Raw genomic sequence first — 22,742 nt, forward strand, 5'->3', positions numbered from 1 at the left:
AGGAAACCTCTTTCAAAATATTGCTAGTGCAATCAAAGTGTTTCTAGTTTCCTGCAAAATACTCCTAGCAGCTTTCCCGAGAAAAAGTTCTTTCATTGTTTCTGAATTTAACTACTGCTGCATGAAAATTCCATTTTGGGGGTGTAAAAACTTGACAGAACCTTCCAACCTGCCAGCTTTGAAGTCAACTGTGATACATCAAACTGGGAGGTGTAAATTTCCCAATGCATGTTGTGGATGCTAGCCACTTTTTGGAAAACTGTATTTCCTAGGTATTTTTGTGTTTGAATCATTGCATGCAGCACCCTGGGTGCCAGTGATGGTGGAGGTCAGGAGCCTTCCATGACAAAGCAAACAGCGAGGCCAAAAAGTGGGGAGATGATTTTGAGCCTTGTGTTAGTTGGAGAATTTCCCTATGTGGCAGAGCAGTGCACTGGGGACTTGTAGTGGGTGTGTCAGTCTTCCGAATGCTGGTTGGAAATGAGTAGGTAGGAGGCTCAGAGAGATAGAAGCAACCTCCTCTCCTCCTGCTTTTTCTTGTAGAAGTGTAGACTTGGAACAGGCTGTGAAGGCCATCAAGTCCAAGCCCCTGCTGTTGCAGGACACCTTGTTACACCATCCCACTCAGATGGCTGTCCAGTTTCTTCTTGAATGTCTCCAGTTTGGGAGAGCCCACCACCTCTCTAGGCAGCTGGTTCCACTGTCATGTTGCTTTGACAGTGAGGATACTTTCCTGATATCTAACCTGAATCTGGATTGTCGCAACTTGAATTGATTATGTCCTACACTCTGGCATCAGCAAGAAGAGATCTTGACCTTCCTCTTTGAGACAGCCTTTTAGGTACTTATAGAGGGCTATCATGTCCCTCCTCAGTCTTCTCTTCTTAGTATTCTTATGAATGACTTGGATAGAACTACATCCCCACCACACCTGATGACTCCTTAGAAACCTAGAGGTAGAGGAGTACAAATGCTTTTCGAGGTGTGTTGGGGAACTTACCCATCACCAATTCTGGAGGTTTCTGGATGGCTTCAAAGAGCCAGAAACTGAATTTCAGTGTGTGCTGAGTTTCTGGTTTGCCCTTGTTCAAGAAGAGAGCAGCGATGTGGATGTACCCGAAGACTGCTCTTTTCATACACAGACCCACACAATTTCATAATGCCTTTGTTCCAAGCAAAGCAGGCGCAGCAGAAAAAGCACTGGCTGGTTATCTGTTTTATTTCTGTATGAAAACAATTGCTGTCAAGGCAAACAGTATTAACTCCAGTGGCATTTCTTCTGTCTGACTCCCAGTGCCACGCCACACACACACTAGGCTAAAGTTAGCAATGTTTCATAATAAATGAGTCATGCTAGTTCTTGGGAACTGTTCCATGACAACATAACTTGACAGGGCTTCGCTTAATGTGCCACTGATCTGATAGGACTACGATAAAAGCATAGGGGAAAATGCACTTTCCCCGCACTCTTCTTTACTGATCCTTATTTGGCCTAAGAGCTGGCATGCCATTTGGGCATCATGCCATTTTAAAGGATTACTTCAGAGCTAAATCTCAAAATCTAATCAAAATTGGCATAGATACTGGTCGGGATCAGAATGAAGGGTACCTGAGGTTATGAGCTGGTCCTTCTCTCTTTTCTTTCTGTTTATCCAGCTCAAAACTTGAAGTGCAATATTTTACTGAAACTAAACCTATATCAGAACTGTACGAATTCTAAATCGCAATCAGGAAGAAGCATCTGCCCATGTAAAGAGTTGAATCTATATCTTCTCTACAATGGGGGTGGTGACCCCAGAAAAGGGGACACTGTGGTTGCCCCTGCTAATATGAAAAGGGTTTTCTGAAAGAACCCACTTCATGCCAACATGGGTTCCCCAACATTCTTTCAGGTGCCTGGAATGCTGTTGGATAATGCATCAAACACAAGGCATCCTGGGCAATGCAGTTTTGTGACAGAGTCTAGCAATCATGGGGTCTTTCCCAGCCGTCCTGATGGGTGCCAATCAGGATAGCCCTGACCACATGATTGCGATGTTTGTGCCATGGCGTTATAGATCATGAAGGCAGTGGGTGGTGACACAATGCTCAGCTGCTTCGCTATTAGGTATGTAAGAGACGGGGGCTCGGTCTGAAATGGATATGAGCTGGTGGCGATGCACCAGTGGAGGCAGGCAACATTCCTGTCTGCCAGGATGCAAATGTGGTTGAACACAACCGTCCTCTAGTCTTCCATCAAAGCCTCAGCTGTGCCTCTCCCATGATCCTTGCAATCTTGACCCTGAACCTCTTACAACTGGTGCTCTGTGTGGAACATTGTTTCTTTTAGAAATGATAGCTGCCCTTAGAGACCCAAGTGAGCCTTCAAAAGCTAAGATTTTTACAGTGGATTCCATTATGGAAATTTGGTTTTCAAAATCGGCTTAAGCCTCCTTTATCTCCCCATCCCGTTCACTCTAAAACCAGACCCATTTGCTACCCTTGGTTAACTGCCCAACATAATGAAACTGAACAGTCTCTCAAGAGAATGCAAATTCTAATTTATCCAGAAAGCCAAAGCTTTCATATTGAGAGTTTATTAAAATTAGAAACTCTACAATGCCCTCTTCATCTTAATGTTCACAGGATGTCTCTATTTGCATTTCAATGAAGATTATTTTTTCGTAAGGATATTTTTATGCAAAGAGATGGAAATGCTACTGGTTTAGGTATAGACTTCATTTGCTAGTTCCAAAGGTCCAAAACCCACATGAAGGCTGCAATCCTATGCATGTGATTTGGGGCATGCTGGGAGTTGTAGGACTCTTTTCTGTCTAAACACGCATGGGGTCCTGCTTTAAGCCTTTCAGCCTTAATATGGCAGAACATTAGTCAGTTTTTTTTAGGGAGCAAAATTATAGGTATTTGTTAAGTAGCTTCCAAGTCTTTAGTTGCTTCAAAGCTCTGAAACCAAATAGGCAAGCAATTTTGTGTTAGCTTTTTAAATATAAAGAAATGATCTAGGGATGGGTAAGAAGTTGGTTTCATTGTAGTTCTGGTAAGGATCTATTCATTCTCTATAATCAAGGCAAAGGGTGTTGGAGATTATTTTAAAAAATGGAAGAGACTGAAACTGAGAGGTCCATTCAGGCTCTGGACACTGAATACATTGCTCTTAAAAATCTGGGGCTGAATCACTGTACCATCTTCAACAGCTGCAGGACATGCAGACAATTCATGGTCTTTGCCATGCTGAGAATATTAAATTGGGCCTGTTCAGATAGATAACGTTTCTTTTTGGTTCCCTTTCAATATGAATCGGCCAGTTGGCAAAGGCTTCCTATACAGAAGAGAAGGAGCTTGAGATGTTTAACATGACAGAACAAAGGAGTACTCCTTCACTTACTACATAGTTAAATTATGGAATCCAGTGCCAAGGAGGTAGGGATGACCACCAGTTTGGATGGCTTTCAAAATAGATTGGACAGATTAATTGAGAGGGATGTTATCAATGGCCAGTAGCTATATTGGCTAGGTGCTACCTCCAATATCCAAGGGAGCACACCTGGATGCACCAGTTGCTGAGGAGCCTGAGCAGGTAGAATCCTTGTACCCATCCTGCTTGGGGAGTCCTGTATGCAACTGGTTAGCCACTGTGCAAACAGAACGCCAGACTGGATGGACTTTTGGTCTGAGCCAGTACGGTTGCCCTTACGTCCTTTTGTAACTTTTTGAATATAGGGGTGAATGAAATGGATTGTCCCCCAAAGCCTTCCATAGTGATCCATTTAATTGTGACCTCAAGCCAGGATTATTTGCAGAAGAAGTTTCAAGGTCTTTGAATCTGCCAAACCTAGGATCTTAAGGGCAACTCTGTGTAGTTCTGGTTGAAAATCCTTCGAATGACAAGCAAGCAATGGGTCACATTTCAATGTTTCATCTGCTCTAAAATGAATGTTTGAAAGAATGAATGAGAATAAATAGCTATGCCTTTCATGACTCCCAGTTGTGCTCAGTTACATCTAACTTGTATTATTTGGGGTGGGTGAGAACATAGCTTCAGCTGGTGATAGCAGCAGGAAATTTGATTTTGGTGGCTTCCCCTGGGATGTTTTGAAGTGAAAATCTTGGCCAACCATGGGGGCTCCCACTTTTCTGGTAGGCAGCATTATTTTCTCTGAAACACTATCTAAAGGAATCTGGATGTGGAACAGCAGCTTACACAAGATCTTGTAACAAGAGTTGGGTAGGAGTTGCTCTACAACTCAGCCAAATATCAAGATAAGAGCATAGCTCGATGATGATGATGATGATGATGATGATGATGATGATGATGATGCTCTTCTCCTATCACCAAGCAAAAGAGGCTTGACTTCTACCCAAGCCAAAAAAAAAAAAAAAAGCAGGAATTTACAGCTTTTTACAGGGTGTAAAATTTGTGGAATTTAGTTTCTTGGGGTGCAACTCTTGAGATATTCATGTTTGGGACAAACGGTACCTGAGGTACTGAAAATGTGAATGTGGGAGAAAACAAAGCTGACAGATTGAGCCATCCTTTTTCTGTGAATTTGGTAAGCTGTGCCATTTATCGCTCAATGGAAAAGGCTGCCACTATGATTTCTGTTTGTTTTCTTACCGCATTCATTTTCACTTTATTTTCATTGGATATTGGTTAAAATTTCATTTGCTTCATTGTTCATTTGTTGTATTTCAGTGATCCTGTTAAATCACATTTGCGTGCTTGCTCTTTTCCTGCTATCACTTGACAGAGGTGGCAGAAAAGAAATGAACTTTAGAGTGTGCGTGTGTGCGTGTGTGTGCGCATGCATGTGTGTGCGTGTGTGTGCATGCGCGTGTGTACGTGTGCAAATACCCAGTTCTCAGGCACTCCACAGCGATCCCTATGCATGACAGGACCTGCAAAAAGCAATCCCACAGCTCTATATATGCAAACAAAAACCTAAGTGCATTATATCACCAGCAATATTTTTTGAGAAAGGGAGAGGTGCATTGTGTCAGGTCAAAGAAAACAGCTCATAATTCTAAGATAGAACTGAATGCTGATAAGGAGCAAAACGTGTTTCAGTTCTGGTGTTCCAGCTGTTTATCAATCAGAAAGACTTTTCTTTTGTGACTCAGAATATTGTTTTTGGCCTTCTTCTGGGGTAGAAACTAGTGACTCCCTAGGAACGTTGCATAGGATGGCAGGCCTTGTTGATACTGAGTTCTTATTAGTTATTTATATAGCAACATCAGTGTAGGTGGCTCAAGAATATAGAGACTGGTCTCCGCCCCCAGCAGCTTACAATCTAAAATTTGGCACAAATGAGATGTTAGAGGGAGGCGAAAGACAGTACTAGAGGAAAAAGATGTGTTGATTCCAAATAGTTACAATTGTGTATGGAGTCTAAGTGGCTGTTCCACAGGTTTTATGGAAATAATAGTAAGAGAGCATGCTGGTATTCTCAGAAGCAGCTCTGGACATGAGTCCATAACAAGGAAGAGGCAGAAGATACAGCCAGACACAGATGATCTTCAGATAACTAATGGTGGTGGATCTGGATCATCCATCTCCTCATCATCCCTCAAGGTTTGCAATTGAATCATCAGAGACCCCTGGAAATGGATGGCTGATATGACATTTAAAGGGCTAGAGGCTTACTGGATCTTTACACTGCCTTTTTAATGCTACTTATTCTCCCCTGACTTTTATTTTCTTTTTAAAATAAGTTTTGCTTTTCATTAGAAGTGGTGGAACTTGTTAGTTTTGTATTCTCCTACTCTCAGATGTTTAAAGTTCAGCTACATTTCTCCTAAATAGAAAGAATGTTGGTAGGCAAAACAGAACCAAAAAGAAATTCTCACCAGCCAAATTGAACGGACAACAATTTCCATTACAAAGGGGTCCACGATATACCTGTCTCCCATAGAGCTGTTGAAGACAAGGAGACTTCAGACTTCAGTGAAGAAGAGAAAATCTTAGTTAAACATCAACACAGGACACGGTCCGTGTGCTAGAGCCCTAGCAAAACTCTGCTGCATCTTTCCATTGCACAATGGGTTGCCCACCAAGTGTGTTGCAGCATAACACAGATCCAGTTGTGCAACCAATTATGCAAGCAGAAGGTGCAACAGCCACCCTTGCACAATGGGACTCTGATTGTATTGTTCTCTTGCACGTAGTTCAGAACTTGGCTGCCGCCATGGCTAGTGGAACGGCTGGTTAGCAACTGCCCATTGCCGCAAACCCAGAAATATAAACCTGCCCTTTAAGAGTTAAGCACTTAAAGCCCTAGATCTGGATGGGTGACTCTGTCCATTTCAGTTTTTCCACATTTATTGTTATTTTAAGAAATAATCATCGAATTATTTGTCCCTAGTATGGAGAAATTGTAAAGTCTGACACTGCTTTATCAAAATCAAACTGAAGCAAAATGAAATTCTTACCTAATTCAGCATGCTGCCCCTTACAATGTGGGACAAATCCCAATGTTTTGACACATTTGGGGTTTTCTGCTTGAAATCTTCCTCAGTGTGGTACATTTTATTGATACGTGGCATGGCTTATTTTCCTTAATGCATGTGAAGTTTGTGATACCCTGATCTAAGGTGAGAGGTGACGCTTTATTCCTCTGATGATCAGGAAGTGAAGCAAAATTGACGGCATGTTATGAAAGCACTTTGACATCTCCAATCAAAAGGCCCTATTTGAACTTGGAATCAGTAGACACTATTATGGGAAGAATTCGTGACATTTAAATAAACAAATTATGTCTGACATTGTTCCTTGTCAAGCTGGCTTTTTTCTTTGCAATCACATTTTAATTTCATGCACCTCTAATTCTGCTATTGTTAATTTTGCTCCTTTAATTCCAATTTCCATCAATTTTCCAGTCTTTACTGTGAAAATGCCCCAGAGTTTCCAAACACTTCTATGATTAATGAATATTTTATATTTGTACAGACTCCTCTCTCTCTCTCTCTCTCTCTCTCTCTCTCTCTCTCTCTCTCTCTCACACACACACACACACACACACACACACACACACACACACATGACAGGGACTCTTTAACATGTTAGCCATGTATCTCCAAGCCTTTCTGTGTAACAATTACAATTGGTTTCTCAGTGGCAAGGAGCAAAACTGTTAGGAGGGAAACATTGCAACACATGAGCCAAATCTTTTCTGTTTGTTGTTTTAACTGTTTGTGCCTGTATAGCTGAAAGATAGTATCATCCATTTCACTGAGCTTCAGATCAGATTGTTTAGGCTTGGTATATTTGCTTGATTTTTCTTTTTAAAGAACCAGACTATACATTCAGCAGAAGTCCTATTCCCGTGTTTTGAAGAATGCATGCGGAAGTAGGAACAGAAATGGGATCCTATATGCTAATGCTAGCCCAGAATACCCATGGGGATACTACGCTGTGACCTCAGTGCTTGCAATTGTGGGCCAAGTTTTATCTGGAGCTCTTTTACCAGCTTAGGCTAATATGCTAATCATAGAGACATAGCATCATAGAATAGTGGAGTTGGATAGGGCCAAGAAGGCCATCGGGTCCAACCCCACGCTCAGCGCAGGACTCCAAGTTTAACTATCCCCGACAGATGACTGTCCAGCTGCCTCTTGAATTCCTCCAGTATGGGAGAGTCACAACCTCCCCAGGTAATTGGTCCCATTGCCACACTGTTCTAACAATCTGGAAGTTTTTCCAGACATCTAGCCGAAATCTGGCTTCCTGTAACTTGAGCCTGTTATTCCATGCCCTGCACTCTGGAATGGTTGACAAGAGATCCTGGCCCTTCAGTGTGCGGCAGCCTTTCAAGTATTTGAAAGTAATTATGACCTATCTGATGAGTATGGATTTTGCTTCAGGTATTCACTCTCTAGTGATATGCATGCAAGACAAGATTACTGTGATGTGCTCTGTGTGAGCATGCCTTTGAAGATCATCTGGAAGCATCAGCTCACACAAAATGCTACGGCTTAAGTTTTGGCAGCTACTAGGCAGTTGGACCATTTGACCCTCAGGAAGACTTTTGCTTTCTTGCTTGTTTTATTTTGTGTTTTTATTAGATATAATAAAATTTGCAAACTACTTCATAAGCAGAATGCAAAGTGCTTCAGAACATTATTTATTTGCTGTAAACCATACCGAGATATCAGTAATGGGATGGAATATAAAAGCTTTAAATAAATAAATTTAAAAATGAATGCAAGAGAAACTAAAACTATCAAATTTGTCCATACAAGTATAGAGTTAGCCCCTTACAGTTGCTGCTTGAATCTGTTTGTATTCAACCACGGTGGAGCCATGAAAGCTAATTTTCTTTAACTCCAACTAAGCATGTAGAACCTTGATTTGGATTGGCGGCATCACATCCTAGGAGGGGCAGGCATTAAACCTTTCTCAAACTAATTTTTTACATCCCACCCACACACTTAAACTCACAGAATCATAAAATAGAGCTGGATGGGGCCAGAAGGCCATCAGGTCCAACCCCCTACTATTGCAGGACACTAATTACACCATTCCTTTGGGGGATTTCTTTTAAAAGGAAGGAAAGTCTTTTGAGATCACTGGAGCATTTTTTTCCTATTTGTAACATACCCCTTCCCCTCCCACAGGTGGGTTATATTAAAAAACAGGGAAAGGGAGAGGTTTAAAAAACCCTTTCCAGGGTACTGTAGTCTTAATCAAAGTCAAGGCTGTGAATATTCACATACCTTTCATGCATAGCCCACCATGCCAAGGCAGTAATGACAAGGAGTGTGCATGCTAGACACAGCATCTACTTTGGCCTTAGGATGCTGCTTCAAAGCTATGAGTTTTCATATTTTCTGGTATCATTTTAATGACCTGTATTACTGGATAAGGAAGAAGCAATGCAATACTCAATATATACAAAGACACTAATCTGATGCTGCTGTAAAGCCCAGAATGGGTGTCTAATCAGGACACAGTGAAGTCTCTGAAAGAAAACACCTGAAGCTGCATTCTGATGCAGACTTCACTACTCCAGAAACTGGAAGTGGAGTGGCATTTTGTTGTTGTTGTTAGTTGCGAAGTCATGTCCGACCCATCGCGACCCCCATGGACAACATTCCTCATACCAATACTTTAAATTAAATAAATAGGAAAGAAACTGAGCCATAGAAAGCGAATGTGGGGCAAGAACCTTGGAGCATTTGCCCACTGTACTTAAAGTTCAATCCAGCTTCTTGATGGGATCAAACTAGAGAATTGCTGGTAGGCCTGGTTGTCACAGCAACCCTCAGAGAAAAGTCATCACTGATCAGACTGGGATGCAGTGAGGGAATTTCTGGATTGAAGTAATGCCTGAAAATTATGTCCGAATTCTTCCTGCTGTTCTGTGGTTCCATGCTGAATGCAAAGTGTACTCCATGCAATCTGGCTTTACACAGTCCCTATGGTGGGTACTGAGAGAGTATTTATGAAGCTGCTTCAAGCAGTATTCCAGGTCAGTACAGGCACTGGGTCAAAAAGCCATGCTTCATAGACCTTAGCAAATGCTCAGTCTTTCTGTGGCAGGGCCTTTTTTTAACTGAATTGCCTGTCACATAAAGACGAATTCACATGCTGAAAGAAGTTTGGAACTCCTGGATACTTCCGTGAGGAATTAACGGCAAGTTCCCAAGTTATACCAGAAGACATTCAAATGGTATGCATTTCATCTTTCACAAATGCTTGCTTGGATTATGAAAGCACTCTGAGGACACACGGAACTTTTTTCGTATGCAATACCACAGGATCTTATAAATCTGAATTGCAGCTATCAGATGGCAGAGACAAAGGTCATGGATAGCCATATTTGAACTATGGAAGTGTTTGGTTGACTGTATTTCATTCAGACCATCCAGGAACTAAGTGTGGTTTCATATCCCGGTTGACTTCAACTAGCCCTGTTTTCCACAAACCACTTTTTCCCAAGTTCAGACCAAAATTAAAAGGTCTGACTTCAGAGAAGGCGAGAGGATGGAACAGAGTGCTTGTTTGAGATGTTGATTGTTCTCATGATATTTCAATAGGGCAGTAAGGGAGCAAGGAACACTTTCGTTGATCTCAACTTCCTAGATTGTGTAATTGAGAGGTTATAACTGGACTTTTCCTTTAAAAATTGAGGCAGATTCTCCTCTGAATTGACATCTTAGAAATTCTCAAGGAGGGTAAAGGAATGTTAATAAGCAGCAGCCGTAATGTTTTTCTAAGGTTAAATATAGCAGATAAAGTGAAGCTCACACTTCTTGCCCGTCTTGTGCTATCCAGAGATAATGTGAGACAGGTATCTCGGTTAACTGAAGCATCACAAATGAATGGCTGATTATAATTTAATTTGTTATTACCGTGCTTTTAATGGCCAGAGAGAGGCACTGCAGGGTTTTTCTGCCTTAGCCTCAATATTTGGCTAGCCTTGGATGTTTGCATCCCATTTGGTGGGGTTGGGGGGCCACTTTCTGCTCAGCCTCAGGCAGCTAAATGTATTTTGGCTGGCTGTGGCCACATATAAACATTATTGATAAGCTCAATCAATTGATTAGCTTACAGGTTAAACTTCATCAAAGAGTTATTCACCAGATTCCCTTTGTACAATTAAAATGACCATAGAAAAATAATAGGCAGTAGATCTTACAACATATTTATTTTCTTACGGACCTGATAGACTGACAAGAGTCATAAAAATATCCCCATAAAAGTACAATTACAAAACAAATAAATGCAAATAGGAAGAACTCAGAAATAAACCGTGTGCCCTGCAAGCAACCTTAATTATAATTCTACTTTAGTAGTTGCTACATAACAGGACTCACATTCCCTGCTATGCTTCCCAGTGCTACAATGCAAATTACACCAATTAGATGGAAGACTGACAGAATGTGTTAAGTTTTTGCCTATTGCTTTATAATTCTGTTATGTTAATTTGAAATCCTGCATTCATTTGAAGCTCCTTTCATCATTCAGTGCCAAATTTGGCCAGGGAACTTTATTTAAAAACTCACTATCTCAGTTTCCTATTGCACACTTATAAAAACAAACAAAGACCTCTGCTCCAAAAAGGCTTTGCAAATTATTTAGAAAACAAGGCTATCATATTTTTTCCCAAGAAAGGGATGGATTTGCTAGTAATGCACTTTAAAAACACCAAAACACATTTCATGAGAAACGTCAAACACTTTGCAGATCTGTCACTGTCTTGCAGCTTAGTTCTGTGAGCTGATATTCCATATGTATGCCTGGTAGTGTCATTATGAAGGTGCGCCAGAAGGGAAACCATCCCCAGTGCCTGTCCTGGGAGTGTACATTGATCTCTGGATGGAATCAATCACTGTGGGACATGAGGGGCTGAATCTTCCCCTTTATAGTAATGCACTTAAGTCCATCAGATATCACTTAAGCGGGCTTGCATTTTTGATGACAACCTGAAACGGAAACTTTTAAAATTCTATTTTCTTGTTTTTTACTGCCATCTGCTAACATGGCTACCATCTTTTGGAAGTTACATGGCAGTATACCATAAAGGCCTTTGCTAAGGTCCTTTAAAAGAGAAGTTGAAAAGGAGAGAAGAGGTGGGAATACAGCACAGTGGCTTTACAAATAAAGATTTGCCAATCCACCTTTTTCTTGTGATATTAGTTATCCTTCCCCTGCTATGTGCTTATGATTTTCCCTTGTCTGGTCTAGCATTCTGACAGTGCGATCTATTATTATTTTCCTAGCAGATGGACTCAACTTTGCATGGGTGGGAAAGGAATAACCCTTACGGAGATATAGTGAATGTTGCAGCAAAGTTATGTGCATGCTAGTGGCACCCAAATAACCTCTGGGGTGCACCCCTAGATCCCCATAGTAGCCATAGCAAGTTTCTGGTGCCTGGTGTTCAAGGATAGGCTAGACATGCACATGATGGGCATGTCATAAGCAGAGCCGGCTGGAGCCAGGGGTCAGACTAGATGGCCAGGGAGACCCCTTCTGACTTGCTCTGTTTCTATGTTTTCATCATCTTGGCACTGTGGCCCAGTCAAGAAGACAAAGGTACTTCCTCTTTTACTATTACAGAAAATATTAATTATGTAGAGAATCCATACCCAGCTCTTCTGCCAATCAAATCCCAAAGTCATTTATTTAAAACATTTGTATGCCACCCAGTTGTGCCACAGCACCTCTGGGCATGTCACAACATGAGATACAAACACAATAAAAACATAATAAAGACCACAACACACTATGGTTTAAATAAAATACAGCAAAACCTACAAAACAAAGGTCTATGGAAATTAGGTTTTTTTTTTTTTTTTTTAAGGAAGATCTTTGGCACCAAAGGAAGCGCCAGGTGAGTTTCTGCAGGGAGAGAATTCCAAATATGGGGAGCAGCTGCAGAAAAGACCCTCCTCCTAGTGGCCATCCCTCTGAGCTCCAGAGGGGGTGGTTCACACAGGAGGGCCCCCTGCATAGATCTCCAAAGCAAATGGGTACAGGTGGTCCCTAAGGTAACCGGTGCCTAAATTTCACATCTTAAAGCTCAAAGGTAACTATGATTGGCAGTTGCAATCATAAGTGAAGGTGCAAATGGCCAGGGCATCTAGGAAGGGTTCCATGTGGACCAGAAAGGTTATATGATAGAGCGCTGGGGCAAGGCAAGGCTTCCACCACGGAGAGGGTCTCAACCCATACCACAGGGGTACTAGTAGAAGTGCCTTGGGGACCGGCCTTAACAGACAGCCATGTTTATATGTAATTATATATATGAAATCAGTTTTACTTCTTCCAAGGTAGTTTTATTCTTTGTTGCCCATTGCTTCACAGAGCTCTTCTCCTTCATTCCAACTTCGCACTTGCTTGTTCACTGTGTCTATGTGTGCTTTAAACACAAGTCCTTTGGCTCTTCCGCTGTGTTTTTGCTGCTCTTGTTCTTAATTTTATTTCAACTGACAGTCTGCTGACTGGAATATTTATCAGTTACTTTTATCTGCTGGCTGTGTATCCCGACTTCTCCTTCAAAGTTGTCCAAGAACACACAATCGCCTTCGTCTCTGTTCTAGCCTCACATGAACCCCATGAGGTAGGTTTGGCTGACAGTTTGTGATTGATCCAAAGGTAGCCAGGGAGCTTCTTGGCTGAGAGAGTAGAGCCTGGATCTACCAAACCCTAGTCTGACAGTCTGACCACTACGCCTCACTGGAGAATGGTTTTAAAAATGTACAGAGCTTTGTACATTATAGCCAGAGTTGTCTGTACCTGAGAATTCTACACCTAAGCAATTCAAATTCTCCACAAAACAACCTAATTTCTTCAGTATATATGCATTATTGAAAGTGAACAAACTTGCATCAATTCTTTATTTTTGCATTCTTTACCCAGCTATTCTCTTGAAAAATTTATTCTGTTTTGCTCAGGGTGGGAAAGGGCAAGGAACTAGGTAGAATATGAAAGCTCCATCCCTAACCATTACAGATCTTAAGCCACTTCTCTGCCTTCTCAAATTAGCAGGCATTGCACATATGCCTTCAAATATACCTTCACAGCCAGACTAGAAATACCCTTAAAAACATAAAATAAAAATAAAGCTGAGATTTTTAGAAAATTGGATTCTACAATCAATACCATATTTTGTACTTTTTCATCTGCTTGCAGAATTGTGTTATTCACTTTTATCCTGGAGGTTATTAATTAGATGGAGAGTCCACAGGCAATGATGTGAGAGTATTTTGATCAGAGGTGGAGCAGTCCAAGTACCTGTGATGACTTAATTACTGGTGAGTGATCCTCAGGTTACTGGAGATAGTAAGAAGGTAGAGCTCTCCCTGCTCTGTGAAATACTGGGGTGCCTCATTCTTTTGTTGTGTTAAAGCCTGTTTCCTTTCACAAGTGTAGAGATGGATTGTCAGGGCTCAGCTCCTATCATGGTAAACATACGAGCAACTCTGAGTTTATGTGGGAAGAATGTAGCTTCAGGAAAGAGACCATCCATAAGAGCACGGTCCCTTTTCCCATTGGCACATTCTGGTTTCCGCACCTGCTTCCAAGCTTGCGCCAACACAAAGACGATGACACACACATTTAAGAGAGAAAAAATGGACTCCTAGTTTTAAATACCACACAGCATCTGGTATATTGCCAGTGCTACTGAAATGTTAAATGGTAATGGTGTGGCATCCTTCTAGTTACACTATGCCATTTTCGCTGCTGCATTTCAAACTACTGCCGGTACTGCTGCTGCTAAGGAATATCAAGAAGCTGACAGTGCCAGAAACCATTTCCCCACATTTATGAGGGGGTGTGTATGTGGTCTTTTATTTTCCAAAGAGGTTGATGGAGGTGTTCGAGATTTGTAAGTCAATGCACATTTAAAATGGCCAGAAGTATTGAAAAGTAGTGTTTCAAGAGTTTTACATCTAACAATGGAATATGCTATGGGAAGGGAATTCAGCTTGAACCACTTGTGTGCAGTTGAAAAAGTCATTATGCAAAGAAATGAGGAAATGGGATGCTGAGCCTTCAGTATGCTGGCAGTTTTCTGCCACTGTGGTGTTGACTTCAGCTAAAATCAGATTGAAATTGCTAGAAAAGAAGACTTCTAAGGACTTGGATTCACTACTGCACCTGCAGCTTGGGGTTATTCAATTATCTCTGTGCACTTAGTATAGTTTAAGCTCTCTTCCTAATCTGGGAGGAAGCGACATAAGACTTAATCTCATGCACCCCCAGCCTGCTTTGTGGCGTCTTACAAACAACTCCTCGTCGACCAAAGTGATGCTGCAACAACACCATCAAAGTCTTTCTGCTTTAAAATAAGGCACATGGCTTGTCTTGATCACAAATCATGCACTTCTGGCTCTTTTGGGAACATGATTTGCCTGACAAGCAAATCAAAATTCTCTTACATTCCTAGGCAAGACACATTTTGGAGTGGCATTTGGAGAATCTGAGTAAGCTCAAACATTCTTGGTTTTCTCATTTCTAATGACTTGATTCAGTAGAACTATTTTGAGAAGAAAGGATGGAACCTGTGAACTGGACAGAATTGATGGAACTTCACAACGGATGTCCTTTTTTGGCTAACAGGCTGGCAAGTGCTAGCTTTTATTGGTATGAATGAGCATAATCGGATCAGTTAATCTATTGTTAACATATTTCTTGCTGGTCTGACCTGAATGTCTTTGTTTATTATTTTATTTGTACCCTTCCAAGTGTAGTATGCAGGTCTGGACTGGAACACTCCTACAGCTATGGAAAGTACCCTCCTTGAAACAAGCAATTTCCACCAAACGTAGGATGTTTGCAAGAGCTTGTGACTCATCCTATTTCTGTTGTGAGTCCCCACATCCTCACAGAAGCATGACATAGCTGGCATCCCATGGAAGCTGCCTGGACCCCAGGAGCTCAACTGAACCAACTGGCCTCTGTTCAGACTATTTCTGCCCATCCTTTCCAGGTTCTGGTTTTCTTAACAATGATGGCAAGCAGCTATGAGCCTCTTGTCACTTTACATTTCCCACGATGCCAAGGTTCAGTGCTGTATCAGGACATTGTGGGTAATTAAAAGAGAAATCATTTTGCAATTGCCCGTGGCACCTCTAAGCCCCCAGGGAGGGAAACCAGTGTGGTGTAGTGGTTAAGAGCATGGGACTGGAGCAGGAGAATGATGTAAGCTGCCTTAAGCCATTTGTAGGAAAAAGGCAGGATATAAATTGAAAAAAAGAAAAAAAAAAACCACTTTGCTGGAGGGAACTTCAGACTGATCCCACACCAATGCAGGGCAATTTCTGCAGTGCCCTGAACATGAGAACTTGAGGGTCTTCTGTGGGGCATCACTGATGGGTTTGCAGTGGGGCATTAATTACATGATATCACAGTGACTTGCATGATGATCTCAGGATGCTAATCCAGCTCAGAGCATTGGTCCACCTAGCACTGTGTTGTCACATTCAGTCACACAAGCGCTGCCCACAGGAATATCTCTCAGCTGTCCCAAGTTCAGGAACTGAACTCAGAACCCACTGCATGGACAGCAAGTGTCTGTTTGCGTCCTTGGATGCATGTTGGAGAGACAATGGAGAAGCCATCTGGTTTGTTCAGAGCAAACATGCAGGTCATTGTGCTGGATGACTGCGGACTGTACAGCACCTTTAGAAACAAAGCCTGGCATATTTTAGGAAGCTGAAATCCTAGGAGACTGTACAGTCTTGCTCAAGATGCCTCCATAATTTCAAGCTATTTCTGACTCTTTTTTTGCTTGTATCAAAAGAGCTTTTTTCCCAGCTTTGCCTTTCTGCTTGAGATGGGGCTCTTCCCCCAGTGTTTCTTTCCTTGGAATGTGCTCTTTGAAGATATCTCCTCTCAAATGACCAAATAATATTGAATGGTATATTTTCTATTTTGCTCCTAATTCCCAATTTGCATAATGTTCACAGCAAGGAATATAGATTTAAAAGGTTTTCTGCCATATGGGTGTGACAAGCTCCATTGATTTGTCTTTCTAATTTCCTCAGTGCCCATATAATGAAGCTTGAATTTATTGGTGTTTATGAGCTAACCAGTTGAATTTCTCCCTGTCTGGTAAGCTCTGTTTGCATTCTTGATATGTGCTATATATAATTTCCTATTTGTGGTTAATCAGTGCATTTGTTCGGTAACTTCTGTTGCCAGGACCAGAAGAAATGCAATAAAATACAAACATTTTATGCCTTCTAATCCAGAATCCTTTCCTGCTTTCATAAAATTTGCACCATTTTTGGCTACATAATTATGAACTTCCCAAATAAAACTGAATGCACATAACATATGCCAGCCACCTGGGAGATTTGTAGAATTGAGATAATCATGGAGCCTGTACTGTGCCCTGAAAATTCAAGAAGCCAGAAATGCTTCAACTCCCATCAGCCATAGGCAGTTTGGTCAATAGCTATGCTGGGAGCTGTGATCCAAAACATCTGGCAGGAATTATATTGAGAAAGGCTCCCTTAGTGCTTTCCCACATGTGCTGTCAGATTAAATATCTCAGTCATGAAAGTCTTCAAGGGCTTCCATCCCTGACTTCTGTATTCTGCATATTCTGTGGCTGCCCTTGAAGACTAGCTGTTTGGATGCTGAATTTTCTGTACATAATCACTCTGCTTTGATGGAGTTTGATCATTAGGAGTATATTACCCCTGTGCTTCCTGATCTGTCCCTTACTGGGCGCACTGTAGTCTCCAAGGCAATATATATTTCCCTGGCTGATTTTAATCCTTGGTCTTCTGCTAAGGAGAGAGGATTCAGGGATCCAAAGTATTTAGGAAGAGGAAGGCAAAATGATGAGCTAATGATGAGTTATCCATACTAAAGAGGAACAATTAGAACAGGGTATGAGAGTCTGTGGCTCTCCTGATATTTCTGCCTACTATTCCCATCATCCCAACCAGCTGAGCTTTTGATAAGGAAGTTCTAGGCCAAAATATCTGGAGGATCACAAGGTGATGGTCTCTGATTTAGCACATAGATAATCCAAGGTTAAGTAGTCAGAAGATTAAATCAAAACATCAGGATTGCAGAGATCCTTGTAGTCCAAGCGTAGGTAGTTTTAAGTACTGCTTCAGCAGTGCCATCAGAAATCTAGTAAGAAATGAAATCCTTTGATACTGTGGTATATGGCAGTGAGGAGCCACTTCTGGTCCTCCATCAACTCTCATCAATGGCTTTGTTAACTAAGGCTCATGAGAGGAACATCTGAAGGTCCTCTCTGTATGATCTTGGCCCTACTTTCCTGGGAACTGACAAACTTCCTGAATATGACCTGGCTGCTCAGATGAGATTTTCATCTAGCCCGAGATTTTCAAAAATCTAAGTGCCTGATCCTGCCTAATCTTGGAAGCTAAGCAGGGTCAGGCCTGGACAGAAGTGGGATGGGTGACTTGAGTGTATGATTCTATGATTATTGCTGTCAACTGCCTAGAGAGCTTTGGCTATGGGCAGTAATAATAATAATAATAATAATAATAATAATAATAATACTTAAATGAAAAAATGCTGACATTTTTATGAGTGCTGTACTGGTGAAATAAAAATCTAGGAGGCTGGGAAAGGTCCTCCAGGGATGAAGGAGTCATGTCTAGGGATGTATGAGAATCTCATTTGGAGACTGAAATCCTGATTATTGCTTTCTAGCTCGGACTTGGTGGATTTTGGTTCAGTAAAATTTTTCAACCAGTAAGCATCTTGACTTGGTTTGGCTTGGCTTGGTTTTTTGTCTACTCTGCACCGAGAAATCTAGGGATCAGTGGCTGTTACAAGTACAGTTTCACTTGAAGTAGGCAGAAATGGTGACAAGAAACAGGAGTGCAAGAGAACCCAGGGGTATATTTACAATGAAAAGAGGAGTCCTTGGACCTACCCCTAGGATTTTGGGGCCTGAATAGGTTACATCCTTAGATACATGGGGCTTAAAGGGTTGGGATTCAGGAAAACACCCTCCATGCCTAAAGATGAGTATGCTAGCAGAACCAGAAAAGGGGCTGCTCTTTTGGGTTGAGACTCAATCAAGCTAACCTATCAAACCCACATGGCTTTCATTAATCTCATCTCCCATGGTGAATTCAATATGGTTGTCTCCTGACTAATTGTTATTTCCCACCACCTGCCTTGTTTTTTTCCAAAATCCCTTCTCTGAAGAAATAAATGAGCTCCAAGAGAGGGGGTGCTAACAAGCTGTGACACATCTAACCTGCTGCGAGAACCAGTCCAAGTGACAGCTCACACAGATTGAGCAAGCAGGCATTGCTGAGACCACCTCTCTGTGGTGATGCTTGAAGGACCCTTCACGCATCAAAGGGAAGAAAAGAAACAAACACCTTATTAAACAAACGTGCGCAGGCAAGGAGACATAAGCCTCCAGGGCCATGTTAATTATCTTAGGGTCGAAGTCAGTAAGAGGCTGTCAGGCAAATTGGATGGCAGAACCCAAGTGTTCATGTCCCCAAGGTCCTGCCGTTAGAGTACTGTCATATTTCAAATGACAGGTAATACGTATGAAGACGCCAACGCTAACCCCCTCAATTATATTCAATGTCAAGGTTTAGTGCTGAAGGAGCTGCTAATTTCAAGCATCACACGCACACTCCCTCCCAGAAAGATGCTTTATCAGAGAGGTGGGTTAGAGATCTTTCTTGCGACAAACGAAGGAAAAGCCTTTTGACACTCACAATGGGAATAATGTCCTAGAGAGGCGAGTCTCTTGACTGATAAAATAAATATTGCTTTAACTTAATGAAGCTTTAAAAGAGCAGGTGTGTGAATGCTGCGTTCAGCAGTGGCGGGGGGGGGGGGGTGTTCTGTGTTTGCTTTCCTGACAGACATTTACCATTTCTCTCTCTTTCTCTTGCTCTGCCTTTAAATGCCAGATGCAAGGGCACACAGAAGAAAGGGCTTCTTGATGTCCACCTGAACTTTCTTTCAACAGGAAGGCATAATCATCCGCCCCAGGTCTGCAGGTAGCCAGGAGCCAGACAAAGATGAATAGCTTTTGCTGTCCAACCAATGGGATCACATATTGTTAGGAAGAGGAATTGGCAGATTTCAAGAGACCTGCGAGGGCCTGGCTTCAAAGAGATACTTGAGCTATAATCCTGTGCATACTTACCTGGGACTAAGTCAAAGATTTCTGTGCAATTTTTAGGAGTGCACTGTTAAAGACATAAGGCTGACAGAGGCACATTCACACAGAAGTAGATATGCCACCGGTTACCCAAATGTTTCATCAAATCTGACTGTATCATCCCTTCTGTTAAAATTTAAAAATATGCTATCCTACTTTTGATCCAGAATAATAGTAGTGTAAAATACAATGTAAGCATAAAACCTCACAATCTAAATGCATAAAAAAGCACAGCAAAGAAACATAAGCCAATATGACACGTTGAAATATCTGGGCAAATATGTAAGATTCAGGTGTAACTATGAAAGCAATCTCCATGAAAGTCAAGCTTTAACTAAGAGGACATTCCAAAAACATGGTTCCAGCACAGGAAGGCCCTCTTCCTGGTTCCTGCCCAGTGACCTTCCTCCAGAATCCCGCAATCCAGAAAAGCACTCCCTTGTGAATATTTTAAGGCATGGACAAGTTGGTGTAGGAAAGATGACATGTGGCTGCCAAGCTGATTAGAACCTGAAATACTTAAACATCGGAGCCTTGGACTGGGCTCAGGGGTGCTAGACAACTCAATGCACACAACTCTTTAATGATGAGTGCAATCTGATGCTCTCTGGTTCTACCAGTTGATATTCTGGCAACTCCATTCTACAGTATTTGGACTTCCCAAGTCAATGCCCCACCAACAAATGGTCAGAGCTGGGACCTCAGCCAAAGCTGATGTGCTTATTTTTACCCCACCTTTCTACCAAGAAAAATTGAACTCAGGGTGGCTAAAGGCAAATGCATGCTCAGAAGGGTCTTGACCCTCAAGTGACAGTGAAGGAGTCCCCCAAAGCTATAGGCCTGCTCTTTTGGGGGTGCGGGGGGGGGGAAGCCATGTCGTGTAGAGCAAGGTGTGCACTGGAATTCTGAATTGCACTGGCCCACAGGATCTGGTTTACGCTTACTGGATTTCATCCAGTCCTGTCCGGACTCCAGACACTAGTTCAGCACCTAAACAGACCTACTTGATAGAAAGCAGGGGTTCTTTAACATTTTGGGTTGTGGGACAAATTTAGAATTTTGTTCATGCTTTGAAGGTGCTCCCACAAAATGGCTTTCAGAAAATAGGCTCTACTTCTTCCCAGGCTCAGCTGAAGTTTGCACACAAAGCCAGGAAGCTTCACCACATGCATCTTGGATGTTGCTGCAGGATGTGTTCCTTGCTCTCTAGCTCCTGTGCTCTGACCACCAAATGGCACTGCTTGGAGGACTCTTCAAAGACCTGGAAAGGCATTTGTTTGCTGTGCAGAAAGATTATCCGGGTGACTGATGTGAATGCATTCATTCCTGTTTATAGATCATGCAGCTACCGTAGGTCTCGTTTGAGATCCTGGATGTGATCAGGAGTGTAATTGGATGTGTTAACACTGAAATGTGCACAGTTGTGCACTTCTCACAGTGTGCATTCCCCTCCCAAGGCACATTTTTGTTCTTTAGTCTACAGAAGAAAGTACATATTTGGGGTACTTACTTGGAAAATGCACAATTTTCTTGTTCAAAGCTGCATACATTTCTGTTTGGAAGTGGGGAGGGGAGAATGAGAGAGAGATGCTCACATTCAGAAGCAAGCAGGAGGCAAGATGAGCACTGGAGTGGAAAATGGAGAACATCACTCATTCTGCCATCCCTGGTGCCACATCAATCTGGGCAGCCAGGTAAATAGTGCAGCAAATACAGAGTCTGAAGCAGACTGTGATGGTGGGAAGGGCCAGCAGCTCACCTGTCTACACAGGGACTTCACAGAAGGCTGTGGCACTTTGGCACCCAACATAACGTGAAGGAACGTCTGCCAGGAGCAGTCACGTTGAGCATGCTTCAGCGCATCAGTGCATCATATAGTCTCTGCCACCCCTGCTGATCCCAAGCCTTGGCTGTCTCAGAGCAGGAGTGAGCAACCTGCAGCCTGATTCCAAATGCCCTCTGTATGTGATCACGAGATATTTCTGGCAAAAGTAATCCGCTCTTTCCCTGGCAGACCAATGAGTGGGAAGGAGGAGGGAGAGAAAGCCGAAGAGGTGCAAGCAGGAGTGAGGATGACACACTGATGCTGGGCCAGCCCATTCCACCATCAGGCGGTGAATGCCTCCCTCCAGAGAACTGGCTTGCCCTGGAATATGGGGACCCATTAGGGGACCAGAATGTGCTATTCACGCTACATGTTCCGGGCCAGTATAAATCATTCATTAACAGTGAGCGTGAGTAACAGATATTGATACACATGTTTATCACTTTGAGTAGGATTCTGCCCGTGTCACAAATGCAAATACAAGCAGCCTTTTTCTATTACCATCAACATGTTTTCCAGTGCTCTGATATTATATATGAATTCACATGCATTATGCTTAACTAATCAAAGGAGCAAAAAGTGCCTGCCTGCTGCATTGTAATGCGGTATGCAAAATCATTTGACATGATTGGATGTGCATAGTTTTAAATTTTATTTTAGCCTTCTACCAAAGCTGGAAAAGGCAAGCCTCTGCTCATGTGAAGAGCTGAATCCAAACTGGAAACGTCCCCATGATCCCTCCCTTTCAGTAAAACTTGAGGTTCTGTGCTCAAGGTGGGTCTTTCTGCTTGAGGGCAAGATGGTGTGAACAGCAAGCCCATCCAACAGAGCAGCTCGTTTGTCTCAATGTTTCTTCACTGGGTCGAGGATTGTTCCCTTCCCCTCCTGTAAACCCGCCCTCTGCTTCTAAAGCAGGCTGTTTCTCATGCTTGGCCTGAAGGTGCTTCAAAGTGCCCCCCTCCCCACATGCTGCCTCTTTTCAGAATCCCTTGATGACTCCCCCTGAACAGTCTTCAGTGTGCAAGAAACCCTCTCTCTACACCATCAAGTTCCATTTTATAAAATAGTCCTGATAAAGTTCACTGGACTTAGAGTTGGGCTGTGCAAGTCCAAAGTGATCTTTTCCAAGACTGAGCTTGGAGAATTTTGCTAACATCTCTAACGAAAACAAAGACTCAACACTGGTCCCAAACCATCCCACCATGTTGCATGTTTCACACAGCGAGCAATCTTTTTTGCAGGACAGAGTAATATGATAGCAATGGCCCATCTATTTCATGTCCTTT

Source organism: Varanus komodoensis, unplaced genomic scaffold (assembly GCF_004798865.1).
Source record: "Varanus komodoensis strain SLA01 unplaced genomic scaffold, ASM479886v1 scaffold28, whole genome shotgun sequence".
In the NCBI taxonomy this organism is placed as follows: Eukaryota; Metazoa; Chordata; class Lepidosauria; order Squamata; family Varanidae; genus Varanus; species Varanus komodoensis.